Raw genomic sequence first — 21,243 nt, forward strand, 5'->3', positions numbered from 1 at the left:
CGTAAAAAAAATGTTCGAGCAAATCATAAAACAAAAAGCAGTCCCTATACAAATTACAACTACTAAATAAGAAGACTAATGCTCCTATACAGAAAATATGGATGCCAAGAATGGCAGTATTTAAGTTTAGCTTTTCTCGAATGCAACGTCCTTAGAGTCTGTGAGACGTCTATATTATCGGATATATGTTAAATATACAAATGGACCAGCTATAGATGATTGAATGATGATAGTTTTTCTCGATATTCAAGAAAGTGTACATTCATTATGCTTCAGAAAGTCAAATGATTCGTATTACTCAATTGTTTACAACTTATTGGATTCTTAGTGACTGCTTAACGTCAGCTCTCGATCACGGTCTTTCGCACTAAGCCTACCGACTAGCAAAATAACTGAGTTATCGTGATTGGGTTTGTTTCATTACCAGATTTTCCACCCTGTCTACAGAGAATCACAATTACGAACAACAAACAATACAATATTTCAAATTTGAAATTCTATTCTTGTATCCTACTGTTAGAGAATCCATCTTATTCGCCGGATCTTACGCCGTGAGAATTTATTTGTTTCCGTTAAACCTGTGAAAGAAAATCTGACCAGCGTACTGAAGGAAAGGATAAAAAAGCTTTTAAGAAGATTTCCCAACAATTAGAGCATTAGGGTACAACATTATAGGGATTGAAGATGACATTACGTCAATATATACAAAATTAAAACAAAATATTTACACACCCTTATTCTTTATATAAAAACACGCGGTATGCAAAAAAATACAATAAGTCTATTTTGAAATGTTACAAGGGAAAATCTTTGAAATTCACCAAAGAATACCCCTTTCGATAACTACTTGTTTCGATTGGAATTCAAAATTTGTGAACCGAAATTAGTGAATGTTATTACAAGGATTATTCATTCAAGAACAGATTCACAACTAATTCACGTCTCAGAAATGTTTTTCGATTTTTATAATAATCGAAGCTAATAAAACAGCACAATCTCTTCAGTTTTTTAGGAAACAGAAGTCAAGTTTTGGAGAGCAACAAAAGTAGTGAATGCATCCAAAAGCGAATACATATTGGTTATAATATATATTATTTAAGAATGGTAATGAAGTAACCTGCTAGATGAACCACAAATTGTACGTATCCACTAGATTTATAGCGAATTGGTCTTATTTTTGGCTGTTACGCACCACATCCATAAAAGTATAGTATTCCATGTACGATTATAATTGTCTTTAGCAAACTTTGTAATCAATAAGTGATTCACTACTGAAGAATAAATCCAAACTAAGATAGGGTTATACTTCCAGAAATTACGTGAATATTATTCATTTTACAACGTTGTCGTAAATGGTGGTGATGCTAATTTAAATAAACGAATTTAACATATAAACTAATATATACATATATATATATATATATATATATATATATATATATATATTAATTTAAAGATTAAAGTGTGATTATGCATTTCCCTTGTCTAACATTATGTATTGTAAACAGCTGTAGATACAAGATCAGTTAAAGCTATATAGTATGTTACCTGCTTATCTATATAAACCTGTATTTTGACTATGTCATATATAAACATCCAAATATGTAGTTTCTAGATGAAATATTATTTAATATTATATAGAACATTTCCAGTTATGCTTCAGTTATGTTGCACATACGAAGAGTCTTGACATTCTCATTTTAATGTAATGCATTACCGAGAACACATATCTAGATATTGATTTTCATAAAGCCGTCTCGTATAATAATCGACGTATTACTCTGGTCTAATATATGATGCCAGTAATATATGATAAATAACTGTATTTAACTTTAATATTTCGCTTATAACACTCAAAAGACAATAGATGTAAAACAAAATGTTAATATATGTAAAACTATCAAGTGATGGTGGGATTCTACTACGAATCGAAATTGTAATTTACTGAAATATTGTAATTTATTAAAAAAAATCAGGTAAACGAACAATGCAAGCTAAGTTTCTCCTCTATTCCAACCTAATAAATAACACAATGCAATGAACTGCTTAAATTTCTATGAAAATGGTTTTTTAAGAGAGTAAAAATTCTTGGAGGGTTTACTATACTACTTCGTGCATAGTCTAATTTAACAGAAAACGAATATCCGGATGCAAATAATTTATCTATTATAAATAATCATATTTATCATTAATAGGTCTAGTTAATCTACTATTTAATATATAACTAATAAATAATAATTTCCATGCATATAATAATAATTTATTAGTTTGTGCATATTGAAACAGGCACTAAATATTCGATGCAAAATTAACAAACTAAACACTGATTGCACTATTTATAGTAAATCTGGTAAAATACAGTATCCTAATAACTTACCGATAACATTATTACGATTGGATCATCATTATTTTGTACATAATAGAGATTCATTATAATTTCAAAATTTATATGAATTGGAGGTGATTAAAATTGTTATTGCTACTACCATTGAAATAGTTTTATAGAGATGATAAACATAATAACTCCATATATGTGTAAGTTAATAAGAATGAAGTAAAAATATGACAATCTGGTTCCTATAATATATAGTATTTTTAAAATACTAAAATGAGTAGTTTTACATACGTGTGTGTTTTGTTTATATTGACGTAATGTCATTTCAATCCCTATTATGTTGTACCCTAATGCTTTAATTATTGGGAAATCTCCTTAAAAGCTTTTTTATCCTTTCTTTTAGTACGCGGGTCACTTTTTTTCACAGGTTTAACGGAAACAAATACATTCTCACGGCGTAAGATCCGGCGAATAAGATGGATTCTCAAACAATAGCATACTCGAGTAGATGAATTTGAAATTGAAAATTTTGTAATGTTTGTTGTTCGTAATTGTGATTTTCCATAGACAGGGTGGAAAATCTGGTAATGAAACAAACCCAATCACGATAACTCAGTTATTTACTGGTCGATAGGCTCAGTGCGAAAGACCGTGATCGAGAGCTGACGTTAAGCAGTCACTAAGAATCCAATAAGTTGTAAACAATTGAGTAATGTGAATCATTTGACTTTCTGAAGCGTAATGAATGTACAATTTCTTGAATATTGAGAAAAACTATCATCATTCAATCATCTATAGCTGGTCTATTTGTATATTTAGTATATATATTTGTATATTTAGTATATATATTTGTATATTTAGTATATAGATAATATGGACGTTTCGCAGACGCTAAGGACACCTCATTCGAGAAAAGCTAAACTTAAATACTGACATTCTTAGCATGCACATTTTCTGTATAATAGCATTAGTCTTCTTATATAGAAGCTGTAATTTGTATAGGGACTGCTTTTTGTATTATGATTTACTCGAACATTTTTTTTACGATAGGAATATCTGAAAAGCCATTTAATCATTCTTTTCATACAATAAGATGGGGAAAAAGTAAATATTCGTGTTTTAAAATAATTCATCAATGCATTCAGTTTTTTATAGTAAGATGGAAAAAGCTGTTAACCTCTTTGTAAGATGACTGATGAAGAAAAAATTTCTTGTGAAATGTAGCGAAGTAAGAAAAGTTTATTAATTTATTAAAGGAAAAAAATTTCATATCATCATCACTAATACCTGAAGATATTATTGGTGACAGATGGACAATGTTAGAATATCTCTGGACAATTGGTTGTTCTATATGCATTCATAAATCATTATAAATAAAAGACTAAACATTTTTCTATTAAAATCTCTTGTGTTCCATCAATTTGTTTGCATTAATATTAACATGTATACTAGGACTATCCTTTGTTATAGTGCTAACACGCATGAGATATACATATCATATACGAAATATAAAAAATAATTATAGCTACATCTGCTAACTATACTTGCTGTTGGAGAGAACCTTGAAGGAACAATTAGAAAATTACTACACCAATACCACCCTACCTAGCAATAATACTAAGAATCTTGGAAGGGATCTGGATGTAAAACTCTCAATACGTACACAAATAAGCCAACTAAAAACTTATATGGACCTACGCAATGCACGTATGGGAATATTCCATAAAATAATATAAATGAAATTTAAAAAAATAGAGTATCCTAAGAGGTTTAGTAGATTCACCCAGATTATATAGGAATGACTATTAACATCAAGATCTTCAGATACAGACTCTTACGCAGGAAAATAATGGAATCACATTAATAAGGAAGTATAGTAATACTTGTATAATATTCAAACTGAACATATACTCAAAGAAAAACAAGCCATTTGATCTTGTAGTATGGTGAAGTATATTAAAGGTTGTTGTATTCATAGCTAGAGACATAAACTACACTATTGAAATTCCAACTTTTATAGGAGTTTGTATTTTTAATAGAGGCTTCATTTCCATTTTAAGCCTCACGGTTCAAAGGAGACCAGAATCTTTTGTTTGAAAGAGGGAGGTTTGAAAAATATTTTTGTAAAAGTAGAGGAGGGCCTTGCATATGCAACAGATAACAGATCGCAGATTAAAAAAGTATAAAGTATCATGGGGGTCTAAATTTGATTTTCTCGAAATTAGTTTTTCCAGAGGGTTAATATGATATCTGAAGTTCTACTAAAATTTGATGAGACATTCTATTTTACAAAGTAAAAAAAACAAAATGTAAAAAAATGTCTCGATTATTCGAACAGCCGTAATTTGGCAATTGAAGTTATATCTCACTTTATATGATAGCTGCACTTCCGTAAAATAATAATTTTTATTTTTGTTCGATTTCATATCATTAGGAATGCTGCAATCGTATCAACAAATGCGAGTTATTTTTTTAAGTACTCACCCCCTGTAAAAGTTTACATTTTAGATTTTTAACTTTTTTACTTTTTTTCTCTGTGTATTCTTTAAGATTTTGATACATATCTCGTAAGAAAATTAATCCTAAAATATGCCTCTACACTAGAATATCTCATAATAGAAAAATAATACTTCATAAATTACACTCAGTATTAACTCAAAATTATTACTATAGAGACTAGGTAGGACAAACAGGTTAATCGGCAACGAATTGTAACAATTTACTAATAAAAAGGTATTGGATATTTTACATTTCTTGACTGATGTGTGTGTGCTTTCTTGTCTTGAACATACGATATATAAATATCTAATAATATGCCTTACTAGTGTAGCGACCTTGAGCATGTCGAATTTTACATCGTGGAATAACGGTCTACAAAATACCCAGAAATATAATCCCATATGTTGAACACGGGCGGGGTGCCAACTGGAACCCGACAACGAATAGCTGGCTGCAACCCCGAGACGTTTATCTGGGAGATTATTGAAGGGTATTTCGGCCATTCAGTGCTCAACCCTCGTTTGGTTTAGACGTGCCACCATCGACTGCCCAAGCCTCGTCTTCAGGTAACTCCGCTGCCATCCGTTTTATTATTTGTATTTTCACATTTTTTTTATATCGCCAATAAATAACGGTCACATTATGTAAACACCACTGTTTTATTTTGTTTTACCTCCATTCACCGAGCCACATCATTTTACCCTAAACTAGTAACAAAGATTGTTTGGGATTAGTTTAACGCGGTGAACGGAAATAGGACGAAATAAAACAGTGATGCATGATGTGGCCATTATTTGCCAATATAAAATGCCGGCTTGGTTTGCGCAGTGGTAAAGGTGACAGGACAGTTCAATTGCTGTTGCAATAGCCGCAGGTTCAAATCCTGCTGGGGCATGGTCGTAAATTTATGTTTGTGATTGTTTAATATTTGTGAGTATCCTACCAGTTGTCACCAGAAATTGGTTTCAGTAACCAGGCTAGGTAAGACCGGATGTTTTCTGAAATAGTCTCTAAGCTGGTCACTGGCCAACCGATAGGTTAAATGCTGAGGACCGTGGTTCGGAGCCCAGGTTAAACTGTAATTTCGGTCCAAATAAACCCATAGTTGGAAAAAGGAGACTTTAACATTTTTTTGGAGATTTTAAGTGTGACATCTTTCTAATGTCAAATATATCCACATCCAGAGAAAAACATTCACGATCGGAAGTCGTTCGAATTTTATATCCAAACGACCCGGAAATATTTATGAAAAACTTTCGCGGATAATTTAAGTTAGAAGCCGGAACTTACTATTTCTGTTACTCAAAATGGCTTTTTTGACTTTGATTAAATACATGGCGGAACAGATGGAAGACAAAGGGGAAAATCGTGCTCGTCGTCCCTTATAAACGTCCCCCGATCCCACCACGCTTCGCGCCCCGCGCCGTCCTAGTTTTTACTTCTTTCTCGTGAGCGCCGGAGAAAAATATTTGTTTTCTCGAACGTTCCCGGAAAGTTGCGAAATAAAACTTTCCGAGAGGGCCGTAATTAGACTTGGTGCGGAGGCTATTTGAGTGAAATATTAGTTGTCGATTTGGAATCGACAATCGACGACGAAAAAATAACCCTAGAGAAGTTGGTGAGTGGCTCTGTTGTTCGAGTGGATTCAAATTCTGAAATGGATACGCATATATATATATTTCTTATATACATACAGTGAAATTATAGTATATTACCAGCTGGGTCGGTAATTACTTTCCGCTTTTTGTACCAGATTTCACCAGCAATCAAAATTAATATTTAATACATATGTCATTTCCTTGTAGTGATATTAACCTCACAAGTAGTAACAAAAGTACAACAAAAAGCAGTACAACAAAAGTACAAACGCTGAAAGTCATCGTTTACTGGTAGAAACTTATAGTGAGTATTCTTTACCCATAAAAACATGCGAAACTTTGAGTCGACAATACAAATTTGGAGATTTGAACATTCAAGACAAATAAAGTCTTTGTAGTCTCAAAACGTTTAAAGATGTAGAATTGCAGGAGTTGCTTGACAAATAGCCAACACAAACTCAAAAATTATGGACAGAAAAATTGAGTCTGAACAGAATCGCAATTTGTGATCAGTTGAATTATGCAATTAGAAAATCGAAAAATCGTTGGTGAAATGCGGCTTCAAAGATATTAAAGGAAGTCTTTTGTGCATCGAAAAGTAACGGGTGATGAAATACTGATTTATTTTGAAAACTCCAGAACAAAAATACTGGCAATCAGACCCATCGACTGCAACGTCAAACGGTATTGTGTGCCAGTCTGTGTTCCGTGTCTAGTGGGACCAGTCGAAGATTTGTTAAAATCACTGGGATATGAAACACCAGGATTTAACGCACCAACTGTAATCTCCAGACCTGGTTCCATCTGACTACCATATTTTCGCTTATGGAGCACCATTTAGTCGACTTCGAAAAGTTTAAGAAATCCTCTATGAATGGTTTTGCTCTAGAGCGCTACTTAGACAGGTCACTATTCATATGTCGGCACAAGTAACAATCAGTAGTAGCAAGGTCTGGAGAATACGGGGAGTGGGGTAAAAAAACTACGCTTTAAAGTTAACAAGTATGTTTTCAATGAAGAATGACATTGTTGCCTCTTTGGCAGAATTTCGGTCGTTTTCCACGCTCTACTCGGCTTAAACGTATCAATTGTGGTCGATATTGATCCCCATTTTTGATAGATATTCTAGTTTTTCGTTGACCAGGCGGTACCATGGTTTTCTTTCGCTTTGGATTATAATAACGAAACCACATTTCATCACCAGTAGCAATAGGCTGGGAAAAACCTTTCCAAATTTGCCGTTGAAGCAGCATTTCACACAGCACCAACCGCCTTTCAAGGTTTCGGCTTCAATTCATTCAAAACAATATATCCAAGATCTTGGATCATTACCATGTTCTTTAAGCGATTGGATATAGTCTCGACAATTATGAATATTCTTCTTGCATTTTACCACTTTTTTCGCCACTTTTAAGAGTTCGAAACTAGTATTCACACATTGTCATAACGTTCATACAGCATTCGATGATTTTCAGTCGCCTCTTTCTCCAGATTGAAGTAAAAAATCTACATTTTTGCAATGTATCCGATGCAATTTAAAGCACAGTATACCACGATGTGTTGTAAATCCTTTAATATTAATTTATAGGCTAATATTATTAAGTAAATGTAAATGTAAGGTATTTAGCAAAAGTAATATTAAGTAAAGTTTAAACCTAACTATACATCCATGGAAAACTAATGTCACTAGAGTGCTCTAGTGAATGGGATAATTACCAAAATAATAAAATTCAGGACATAAAAGTATAAAATATTTTATGTAATTATTAATTACGAATAAATTAGCTTTAGAGAAATATCGAATAAAAATAGACAAAGTAGATCGTTAACCAAGTAATCGAATGAACATAGAAGAACTTTAATATGTAAAAGGTTTAAACAAACATCGAGAAAGTTAGATTATGTTGGATATATAAATAATTGGGTGGATGCGCCTACATGTGACGTCCTCATGTATTGGTTGCATAAGCAGATATTAAAGTAGTTTCCTGTAAATTGTAATGAGTGCTACGGCGCATGCTCGTATTAATGCCACCCGGACAGGATGAAGATCCTGCCATCTTAATTCATTCTGTGTTGGGGCTTTGACCGAGTTGTTTGTTGAAATAAATGGAGAACGACTCAGTTGAATTCAGTGTTTTAATTGCCCAAATACCTTCACCAAATCGATTCTACAAAATCGGTTCTAACAATTATTTAAAAAGTTTATCAAAACGAGCATTTATCTAATATCGCTAAGGCAAAATAAAAACTGTTTTAGTTTACATGCAGTAACAGTAACATAATAGCAATCATATTTTATTGAGCTGTATATGTTTATATCAATTTAATAATAAATAGTTCATTTAGTAAATGTTACTTAATTTATTTAAGTATATTAATAATTTATTTTTATTACTTTTCAATAAAAAATGTTTTACTATTTCTTGTTTAAGTTTGTTTCATCTCAATAAATAATTTTTAACTATGGTACTATTGATAACTTCTATATTAATGTACATTATTATCACTACATAGTATAAAACAAAGTCGCCTTTTTTGTCCCTATATCCCTATGTGCGCTTAAATCTTTAAAACTACGCAACGGATTTTGATGCGGTTTTTTTCAATAGATAGAGTGATTCAAGAGGAAGGTTTGTATGTATAATACATGCATAATATACTAAGGCAACATTGCTAATTTTATAGGTTTCTAACGTGATGTCGTAAATTAACCTATTTTTTAGGCTTATTTAGCAATTAGCAAAAACGCTGCCTAACCCTACGAGTTACAAATTTAAAATTTGCGTTTAAAAATGTGTAATGTAATAAAAATTGTATGAATTTAGATATTCCAAAGATAGCAGGAAATCTTCATAGTAAGTATAGGGGAAGAGGGATTGTTTTACTCCAAATTTAATGCGTGCAGGCCAAGGGCAGTAATGAATGAACCAAAAATACTGGATCGATTTTAATCATGTTTTCATTGAGTGACATAGGCATATATATTTTATGCCCGTGCAAAGTCGGAGCGGGCCGCTATGTTTTTATATACAACGTTCATATTTTTTCTGTAGTGTATTTAATTTAGTATCAGCATTGCACCCGTGCGAAGCTGGGGCGGGTCGCTAGTTTATTATAATGTAAACCATACATGAAGGTCACGAATGAAGCGAAAATATAAGAACACTAATAGCTAAATAGCATAAAACTAGTACCGAATGAAATATTACAATGCTTCATTCTATGGCAAAAAAATTAACAGTTCAACGTTTGATTCAAAGTAAATTATTCTATATATATATATTATATATATTATAAAATATTGCCGTTGTAGTAGATTTTTTTTTATTGAAAGCGTAATTCCGTCACTGCAGAACTTGCGAAGTTTTTGGGCGAAAAAACTGAACCCAGTGACATTCAGAAGCCTCGAGTCGCGAGATGAAATATGATATATTCTTAAAAATTTCATCGATTTTTTCAACTGTTGGTCGTCCAGAATGAACATTGATAAATATGACAAATTTTTACCTTAGCATTCACTTAAGCATTAAATCACTAAAAACACCATACAGTTTTACATTTTCACTACGGTTTTATCTTTTTGAAAGTCAAAAAAGCAAATATGTCGATAACGACCTTCTGGAATCTTCATGTTCAGTGTGCATTAACTTCTGGCTAATAAAATGATGCTACCATTATATCTACAACTATATTCATCCGTATTAAGAACTGTCACCTTTCAAGCTATTGTCTGCTATTGCTATTATATGGCAATTGTGTGGCTTCATTGAAGCTTCATGTTACGCGGCTTTATTTTTTTTAATTCAAGCCACCAACCTTAATTACATATTAACATTAACATTTTAAGTTGTATTAAACTTTTGCAATTGTTGAGGCATATCAACAAAAGAGTCAATAACATAGAGACAAGTAGATAAAAAGGCAAAATAGAATACTAATTATAAAACAATATTAAAATAACAGTATTACAGTAATACAGTAATAACAGTGTTAAAATAAAACAGACTCTAATAAGATAAAACTCCAACTACTAGCTATATTTCAACTAATTATATATAACCAATATAACATACATAGTAAAACTGGGCACATTAATGTTGTTAGCACTGTTAAACCCAAAGCACAATTTCAGGAAAATGGATCTGAATTCCCGAATATGATAACCCCCTCTAAATCTTCCCTAGTAAAATTATTAGATTAATAGAAAAGATTACCTAGAATCAATGATATATTTATGATAATTTTGCTAAGCCAGAATTTCTATTGAATTATTATTCATTGTTTTGTAACACTATATATCATATTAAATTAAACTTTATTCCTTATGGCATCCATTCTTCTAAAATAGATTTAGTCTCAAGATATTAGGTTGTTTATAGATTTTATTTTATTTAACAATTGACTTTCTGTTCATATAGCGTCCATATTCAAATATAAAAAATACTCTTCCAATTTCTGTTAACGTTCTGATGTTGATGATCCTTATGTTATCGTTAATTTATATGATTTGTAGTTTCTTTTTTCACGTTGGCATCTATCTAAATATTATGGTCTTTCATATTTAACTGGCATGGTAGTCTTCCTCCTCGGTGACCTATTTGTGTAGGTTTTTGAGCTTTGGTTAATTAGATTTTGCTTAAATGTTGTTTTGTTTCGATTTTATTAATAATTATTGATACGAGTGATATGCAGTTCACTTTCAGCTTCAGTTTATCCAACCGACTCTCCCCAGATTATCTTAAAGACCAATATGATATATTGTCTGAATTATCGTCCTTCCAATAAAACAGCCATTGCACATCATGCATAACGTCGATTATATTTCCAAAAACAGTTTGTAAAGATGTAAAATTTGTTACAAACTCGAAGAGGATTAACCTTTTTTAATCGTAATTAAAAAGAAATTGAATGTGGCCTGATGAGTAAAAGCTGTAACCGTATCAGTCTACGAAATACGGTTTGTGTTGGTACTCTTCTACAGTATTGTCAAATATCTACAAAATTCTTCAAAATATTAAAAATAATAATTAAGATAAGTCAATACGACCACATTGCCACGTGCAGACATCATACATTTTGATGACGTGCCTTGGCTATTTTATTAGTTACGTATAGTATATGAATTTATTATTTCAAATTTGCGATAATGTATTAACATTTTCTACACTCTTACTTTATGTTATTCTGACAGTCCTTCGTAATCTCTATTTGACGCGAAATAATCTGTCTCTAGAACAATTTTCACGTAGGATTAGAAGTTTAGAATTTGATTATGTTGTAACTACGAGGAAATGATGTCGAATATTTGTCCTTCTATTCACGAAATATGAGAAGCACTTTTAGCGCCGTTTATGTGCATTCGCCAATATAGTACTGTCAATCTAATAAATTTAATCAAATATTTGAAAGAGTTGTAGAAAATGATGGAATAGTTTTGATTAACACAAATAGTGTCAATTTAAAAAATGCCCTGTCAAAGAAAAAAGTATCACAATGCTACATGCATTGTGATAAGCGCCTGTTAAAATAGAATTCTCTATTAAGTACAGTGGAGATAAAATATAGTCTATACAATATACCACGGAACTCATCTCGCCAAGGTATAGAATGTACTGTGCCTTGTAGGCACAAGTACGAACAGTTTGGATATGTGGAAGGAAGGATTATCTAAAACTTTCACTTGGATGCACACCATCAGACATACCGAAGAAAAAATTGCCAAATATGGTATTGTGAACTAGTGCTATATTGAAAATTGACAGCTTAGAATTTTATTGACTTGAATAGTGGTGTAAAAAGTGACACTGACTGAATGAAACTTTCTGGATGTGGCATTATATTTCTGTTGAGATGCGGGAAAACAAGGTTGTAAATTAAACACAATTTATTTTCTCTCTTCCTTGAGTAAATTAATACCCAACCCATACGACTTGTTTAATTGATAATAAAGAATACACATATATACATTTAAAAGATATTACTTAATACGTCATGGGAAAATGATTATGATTCAAATCGCATGTACTTACTATTAACGTAAGGTGTAGATTGGCTAATGTAGACAGGAATTCTATGCTTTCAATAATACTTCAATTAATACAATGATTTCTTCAATTAATGTTCATTCAATTATTTCTTCATCATTCAATTCAATAGTTTCTTCTTCAAACAATTCAATACTTTCTCTCAGCAATACATTATTCTTCTCATTTTCAATAACACTCTTTTCCTCGGTGTTCATGCAAGTTACTGTCAGACTGTCTTCTCGTTGTGGATGCACAGTGTTTTATCGCTGATGCTCCTCCCTCAGGTTCTTCGTGGTGGTGGACAAGGCTGGTCCAAGAAACGGAGATTTCGAATCTTCATGATATTTATGGTAAGGCGCCATAAAGAGTCCTCTACCAGGTCTAACATCCGACACGTCACGTCTAACCTGGGTACCTGAGCCGTCGTTATCCGAAACACTCGACAATGAGCTGATGAGAACCGTCCTTGTTGAACACGTGCGTTCTATTTACTTGGCATCTTTTTGCCTGTCTATATTTACCAGAAGTTCAATATACTGCGAATGTTATGTCTTTTTTCAGGTCATAATTCTTTTCCATATCATATATATTAAAAACTGCAGTTAAAAGAACCGAAAGAATTCTACAATTAGCGTAACTTACATTTTACAGGGCTGTCCCAACCATTCATAATAAATTTGCGTAGCAACAATGTCGATGAAAATTAGAAAGACAGACGATGAGCAGGTAAATAATTAAAGAGAGCTTTATAGGATAATTCTAGAAAATCATATCGTAGAGAATGGAAGATTTATGAGCAATAAATATGAGTATAATTATTGAGAATATAGATGTGCATTTGGTTCAAGTTTATGCGATGAGAATGAATACTAACTATTGCATATATAGTAAATAAAGTGAATTAGTGCAGTAATTAAATCTAATTTAATGAAGAAAAATATACATAGGTAGTAACAGAATAGACTAATGATGAAATAGTGATATTAAAAAAACTTGATAAGGAAACACAGCGACGAAGGACATAAGAACAGAATATAAAAAGGTAAACATGCTCGCAAATGAAAGCAAAATACATTACATACCACACAAACTATAGGTGGTTTGGAACAGACTGCAATGTAAAGTCTATAAAACAACACAAACCTACAAACCATTATGGCTGTATAATTAATTGTAGTTTAAGTCCCTCGATAATATATGAATTAAATGTACTATAATGTTAAAATAAGTTATATTTTATACAATTTTTTTTCATTATTTTATTTACATTACAATGTGGTTATATAGCAAAGACAAAATAAAATAAATGCGAAAGTTAAATGCGGTAACATTGCGACGTTTTGACTTTATAAATTTAGATGACTATTAATTAATGAGGCTTAATAATAATTTTTTTAAGTTAACAATTTAATATCTAACATACAAATTAATTAAAAATAGTGTAATTAAAATTATGATAAAGAGGAACGGAACAGATTTTCCAATAGAACGCTTTAAATGCGAAAAAATAAAACAGAAAATAATGAAAGGGAACGACAAAAACTCAGCAGAAATTACGCCGTTTAATTACTGCGAATGCAAATTAAATTTTTTAACGCAAATGTTCCGTTGACTGACGGATGTGGACGGCAGTCTTTTCGGTTGTTCGGCAAAGTTTCTGGTCGGTTATTAAGATTCCTAAAGTTTCTTTTTCATCTTTTTTTTTTTCATTAAAAAGCCCTTTGTTCCAAATAATAATTTCTTTTTCGGAAAAAGTTGCCGCATATATAGGGAGCGAATAAAATAATATAGGCGAGAATTTTCTTTATGTGTGTGTAAGCTTGTAGGACCCTGGCGGGATAAAAGGAGCAATAAACCACAATGATTAGAAAAGTTTTTTTTCGCTCAGATGCAATTATCATACTTTGCAGGGGAACCCCACCCATTCCTTGTAAAAAATTTATTCGAAAAATAAGAGGGAGCATTTAAAAAGTAATTAGACTCAAGGATTCCGTTCCAACATTTCCAAGCTCCAACATTTACTTACAATTTGTGACATTCGACATATTTATGAACAGTTTTTTAACGCTGGTTATCTATAGCCAAAAAATGTCCCATTAGCGCAATGTGTAAATTTGTTTTATAATCAAACATTTTCGTTTTCATTTTATCCTAGTTAAAAAGAAATACAATACTGTCTGATAAGTTCAAACATGTAACCGAATTAGCCTACAAATTTCATCTGATTTTTCAACGTCTACAAAATTTTTACTTATAACGGCAAACATTGTTTTGGTTCTATGCTTGTTTTAACAAGCTTCAAATCGCTACATTCCTATTACGTTCCGACTAAAAATGACGAAATCATTGGATAATACGAACCAGATGTTGGATCTATCAGAGATCAAATGTATTAAAAGTCTAAAAATCGTTAATAGTTTCTTTCAATATAAATATATTTTAACACAATTATTTCAGAGGAAACTATTAGTCTGAAAAGTATCTATGGAAAATTTAGAGATTTGTAGCTATTACTCTACGTGTGTTTCATCAATAAGGCAGTGTTGCCAAAGCGCCAAAGTATAATACTTAAAAGAAAACCCAGCGGTGGTCTACCCTTTAATGATAACACGTGGTATATCTTTATATAAATCTAAGTATGACAGCTTCCATATCTTAAGTATAAGCCCAACACTATAAAAGAAATAACAGGTCCTTTTTATTATGTACAAATATCAACCGCACATTTTTCAGATATAAACTAGTTAACAACCATCCCACATAACACAACGAACACCCCAAAAAAGGAAAATAATTAATATAACGCCACCCTCATGAGTGTTATTTCGTTTTATTTCGCTCGCTCAGCGCTTACACATAACCGTTATCTGCACCAACAAAACAACACTATACCTATAATAAAATTGTTTCATATCTCAACAGTACCAAAACACTTCCTCCGTTAATAGAGACGAGACAAAGACCGAGAACATCTTCACTTACTCTCCGAGTCTATCTTGTTCGGCGATCGGGCCCGTCGCAGCTGAATTTTCTGCTCGCCCGTTTAAGACAATAACCAAAACATAAAGCCGGAGAACAAAAGAAGGTTACGGCAGTCCGGACGATAAAAAGATGGCGGAATTAAATGTTCGAAAAGTTTCATGAACATAAATAAGTTTCGCTATCTCGGCCCGTATCTGGAGATATTGTCCTGCGAAAATTCCACTTCTGCTGGAAGTTTTTGTACGAGGCTCTTAAGTCGTTAATAAAGAAAGTTTGATGGAACCCGAACGGAAATCAATCAATATTAATTCGGAACGTGTCAAAGGTTCGACAGTCATCGTACGTTCCGTAAAAAAAGTAGTCTTGACAAATTACACAAAGTAGCTAAACAGTACTTATAGTACGTACATAGAGTATTATATAGAGGTTTAACTTAAATAGACGAAACCGACGAAATGTTTTGCGTGGTTCCACCAATACAGGCACTGAGGTCACCTTTTAATATAGGTTCGTATGAATTGCTCTACAAAAGCATTTGGTTGGCTCATTTCTATAACGCCATTGTTTGTTTCTATGGTTTATTTCAGTTTGTTTATGATACCATTTTTGTGTGCCTGATATAGAGTAGGTTCACCTTTTTTGTGACAATAGCATAATCACTATTATTTGATTATAATGCATCTTCAGTCTCAAACCTGTACGTGCGGAAATAAAAAAACGACACGTCGTTTTCCATGGAAATAACAGCACAATTTCGCTAGATACAAGATACGTGTGTGACTTCGCATTGTTTTTATTTGGTACGTATATAATTAATTATATAGAGCATTTGTATTCTATATAAATAATAGAATATATGCATATTGTATATTGTTTTCACAGGCATACAACAGAAGAGATAATAAAAATATTAAAATTACTGAAGTAAAATTATATTGAAGCTAAATGTGATAATATTACATGAACAGTTACAGTATAAAAGCATTTGGTTGGCTCATTTCTATAACGCGATTGTTTCTTTCTATGGTTTATTTCAGTTTGTTTATGATACCATTTTTGTGTGCCTGATATAGAATAGGTTCAGCATTTTTGTGACTTAGCATAATCACTATTATTTGATTATAATGTATCTTCAGTCTCAAAACTGTACGTGCGGAAATAAAAAAACGACATGTCGTTTTCCATGGAAATAACAGCACAAATTATATATATAGGTTAAGATACTTCTAATTAATATTTTGGCTTAAGGCTACTTAACCGGTTAGGTTAGATTCTTTTGAGAGAATTGCATTAATTTTGATATATATTTCATTTTTTGTTTAGGTTGTTAAGATATTATTTTTTGGTTAATACATACAATATATTATTAATACTTATTAGACTTGATAGCACTAAAGAAATAAAAGAAAGGGAAAAGGCGCTATAGACAATTTCGATTGTATTTGCTAGTTGATATGTTGTGTTCTCAATTAGGTTGTAGCTTGTTAAGTTGTTAGTCGATTTGAAAATTTCATGTATTAGAGAGTAAACTAGCTAAAATATCATGACTCTTTATTCAGCATCTTCAATCACTGCCACATCAGACAGGTATAAATAAAAACGAATACAAATATGACCACTTATTACCTTTACTATCATCCTCAAGTAAGTTCTATTCTTATATTATTTAATAAAAATATCGCTTTGTTCCATAGCAATCTACAAAATTAGTGTAACAAAACGCACGTCTTGTCATATTGTCTGCTGCTGATTTGCTCTATTATATGACAAATAAAAGTATATTGCTTTCACATACTTACTGCTGAATAATATAAACATAAAATTAACCTAATATGAAGATGTCCTAACCGCTACCGTAAACAACAACGCGTAGCTCTGAAATATCTCACGCTAGTTTAGAATAAATGCGCATGGGCAGTTCTGACTAGTCTTCTATGCAGGAATATGCCCTTTTAATGATGTTTTGCGCACTTTACTTTTATAATGACGCGTCGAATAAAATTTTAATTTACATTAAATAAATATCATTTTAGAACAATTGTATTTTACAAGACGTTGCAGGGTTTATTGCAGAAAATACTAAAAATTATTATTAAAAAATTATATTATATATAAATATAAGAATTATATTACCGTTAGGTTATTTTCTAGTTTAACTGTAGCAAATAAATATAAAAATAGACCTCGTACCACCGTTTGAAGGAATTTAATTGATAGAAATTCAAAATCAGTATCGAACAAACTTCGAAGGGTTTTACAGTAACAAAAATTAAACTAACCAATCCATGGTAACGATAAGTTGTATCCAAAGTTCCAAGGTGTCCCAAAACCTTACAAGGTAGTTCTGTAACAGAATATCGGTGGGGCCTTTTAGGTATTATTATGAATAACATACCCATTCATTAAGGTACATAATATGATTCTGTAATAAATAAACTTATACGTTTGTGTAAATGGTGTTTTAGTCATTATTCAAACTGGAGTTGACTATGTAGGTAATCAATAGAACGATACCCCTTCTGCAACTCAGCTCAATACTATGGACTTAATTAACAGAACGCTAAATTCTCTAAGCCTATTACAACCTAATAATGAGAATGAGGGCTTATTGATTAATCTAGAACAGTTAAGAAGTCGGTAGCATATAGTCTTTCCAATAATACAGCCAATGACACGATGATCTATGACATCACGTCGAATATACTGCCAAACGCAATTGGTAATGATGTAAAATTCGTTTTAAACTAAAATAAAAATTCCTTCTCAATTAACAAATATAATAAATGCAAGTGATTTTCAAAAATATAATTACCGCTATATAAATATACAAATACAAATAAAATTTTAATTGAGTGTTGTTCAAACTATCATGACAGGACCTACACAAGATTATTTGTCATAATTTACTATTCGCACAATTAATAAATGATGAATAATTATAGTGGTCCGAAAGTAATTATCCGCAAAACGATTACAATTAATTAAAATATAACGAGGAGAACACATTCAATTGAATGCTAAACAACTGCGTAATCAACAGAAGAACGAAAAACCTCGGGTCGTAATTAATTACAGAAGTACATCTGTTTAATTACTCGTGGGATTCCTTTAATGGCTCAGGATTCTTATCCCAAGATTACAGCGTCATCTACTAAAGTGTTAAATGTTACCGATACTTTTATAGGGCTTTAACCTCCCACTATATGTTTGAATCTCGAACGGTAAAAATTAAGAGGATTTTTGGTTTGTACGATCTCAGGGTTTTAAATAACATTTTGTTTATATAATTTTTTATTCCTATATGCAAAAACTAAATGTACAAGATTTTAATTGTTGCAACTTATTAGTATACATTTTATACATAGAAAACCTGTTCGTTGTCCACAAGTAAATAATAAAAATTGATCTTTACCACTGTTCAGTATTAGTATTAGTAGTATTAGTACTAATATGTGGACTCTTTTGACGTAAATTAGGATAAAAGTAAAGTTATAAAAGAATGTAAAAACGAAACATATTATATTAAAATAAATAATATTCTTTAAAATAAATTATAAATAATAGAAATCGCTAGACATACTGACCGATTACTTATATTTCTAAGATACATTAACACAACAAACAATTTCTAAAACAGTTTGTACAGTGCAGTTATATTTTGAATACATATTAACATCGATTCTTTATCATAATATAAACTAGCTATTATTTTATTCTGTCTCTTTTTTTTCTTTAATAAGAAATCATAAGAAGTGGAGGGGCCTAAGTCGATTTTCTACGTAATCTCTTACTCGAATACAATTTTCTAACGGAAATTATATTTGTAACTCTGACATTGATTGTTAAACTCTTGGATACCATTGTTCTACTGAACATTGTTATATCTTATGTATACACATGACCTATCGACCTCAATACCACTGTTACAACATATGCTGACGATACAGTGGTTTTATCATCACACAAGGATACAATATCAGCTACAAGAAACCTCCAACTTCAACTTAACATAGTCGAATTGTGGTTGAAAACGTGGCGTATCAAAGCAAATGAGATAAAATCTACCCATATGCACAAATTCACCCTCTGTAGAAGAACATGTCCCTCAGTAAAATTGAATGATCATGAACTTCCGCAAGCAGACAACGTGAAGTACCTGGGAAAGCATTTGGATCGACGATTGACATGGAAGAAACATATAGTTATGAAACGCAAGCAGCTTGGGCTTAAACTAAACCAAATATATTGGCTGATAGGGCGTAAATCTAAGTTATCATTAGATAATAAGGTTTTGCTATATAAGTCAATACTTAAGCCCATTTGGACCTATTGAATTGTGGGGTACTACTAGCAAATCTAACATAGATATCCTCCAGAGGTTCCAGAATAAAGTGTTGCGAATCATCATCGATGTCCCATATTACGTGTCAAACAAACTGATTCAGTGTGATATCCTCATAGTACCCATAACGAGTGTTAGTGCGAAGTATTCTGAAGAACTATTAGTGCACCCCAATGCACTCACCAAACAGTTAAAAGTGCGCGATGATAGTGAAGTGCAGAGGCGCAAACGCAAACTGCCATACGAACTGATTAATAGACACATAGAGTGAGATTTAGTAATCTCTAGAATAAGCTAGAATAGTTTTTAGAATAAAATAGGATAGACTTTAAAATAAGTTAGAATAGTATCTAGAATAAGATTTATATTATAAGTTGTACAGCAAATCACTTACTGAAGTCACATGTCACGATAGTTATGTTATATAACTGAAATCATATAATAATACTTATTGCCCACGAACAGATTGTTGACGTTCTAGAAGATTAATAAAAGAAATTGTTCTAGTATGGTAAACTGAATCAAATCTTAAAGATATATGAATACCTGCCTGGTAGTTCAAACATGTTTATGGACAAGAGCAATTCTTCTTGTATAATTGTTATACTTTAATTCCACTAATTAAAAGAAGACATCGAATTTGACAAAATGCATTCATTATTTAATATTATAGATTAAATATTAGGATCCTTGTAAATGTTATTTTGTCAAAATCAAATGTTTATACAAATAGATATTGTTTAACAAAATGGTTATCATTTAGTTTTTCAGAAGTGATATTTATAGGTGAGAAGGCATAGTAGTTGTTTAGATTAAAACAACTGTTAAATAACCTAACCTAACAGTTATATTCAAAGATATCTATATTTTATATATAAAAAAGTTCATATTATTGAGTTACTTAATTTAAACTGAGTCTTTTTCTTCACAATGCTCAAGATTGCACTTTTAACAATCCTTAATTTCGTTGTTTTATTTTTAGAAATTTGCTGTCAAAACCCATCAAAGGCTTTTAGAAATATTTGATAATGGTGTTTCGTTATATCCCATTTAACGGTTTTGGTTTCAATGAGTTAATTTTGTTGTCAAGAACGACAGTAAAGAACGTCATAGTTTCACTTCAATGAATTGGAGTATTATTGGAACAATAACCCACCTCATGATCAATCAACCATTTTCAGCGTTTTACATGCAATGGGAAAAGTCCAAAACGAGGCAAAATAGCGACCACACAACTGACTGAATAGTCCTTTTGAACTATTTCAACATTGTAATTTCCCTGCTTGCCATGTAAAATATAAAAAGACCTTTTCTTTTGCGCATTATTTTTTAAGTTTGTGGCGACCTTGAGGCATGTCGAATTTCATATCATGGAATAACGTTTAACAAAGTACCCAAAAATATAATCCAAGATGTTGAACACGGGCGAGATGCCAGCAGCGACAATTAGAACACGAT

This window comes from Rhynchophorus ferrugineus, unplaced genomic scaffold (genome assembly GCF_030347505.1).
Source record: "Rhynchophorus ferrugineus isolate W39M unplaced genomic scaffold, kcgeb_rfMv2 rfM2, whole genome shotgun sequence".
Classification (NCBI taxonomy): Eukaryota; Metazoa; Arthropoda; class Insecta; order Coleoptera; family Curculionidae; genus Rhynchophorus; species Rhynchophorus ferrugineus.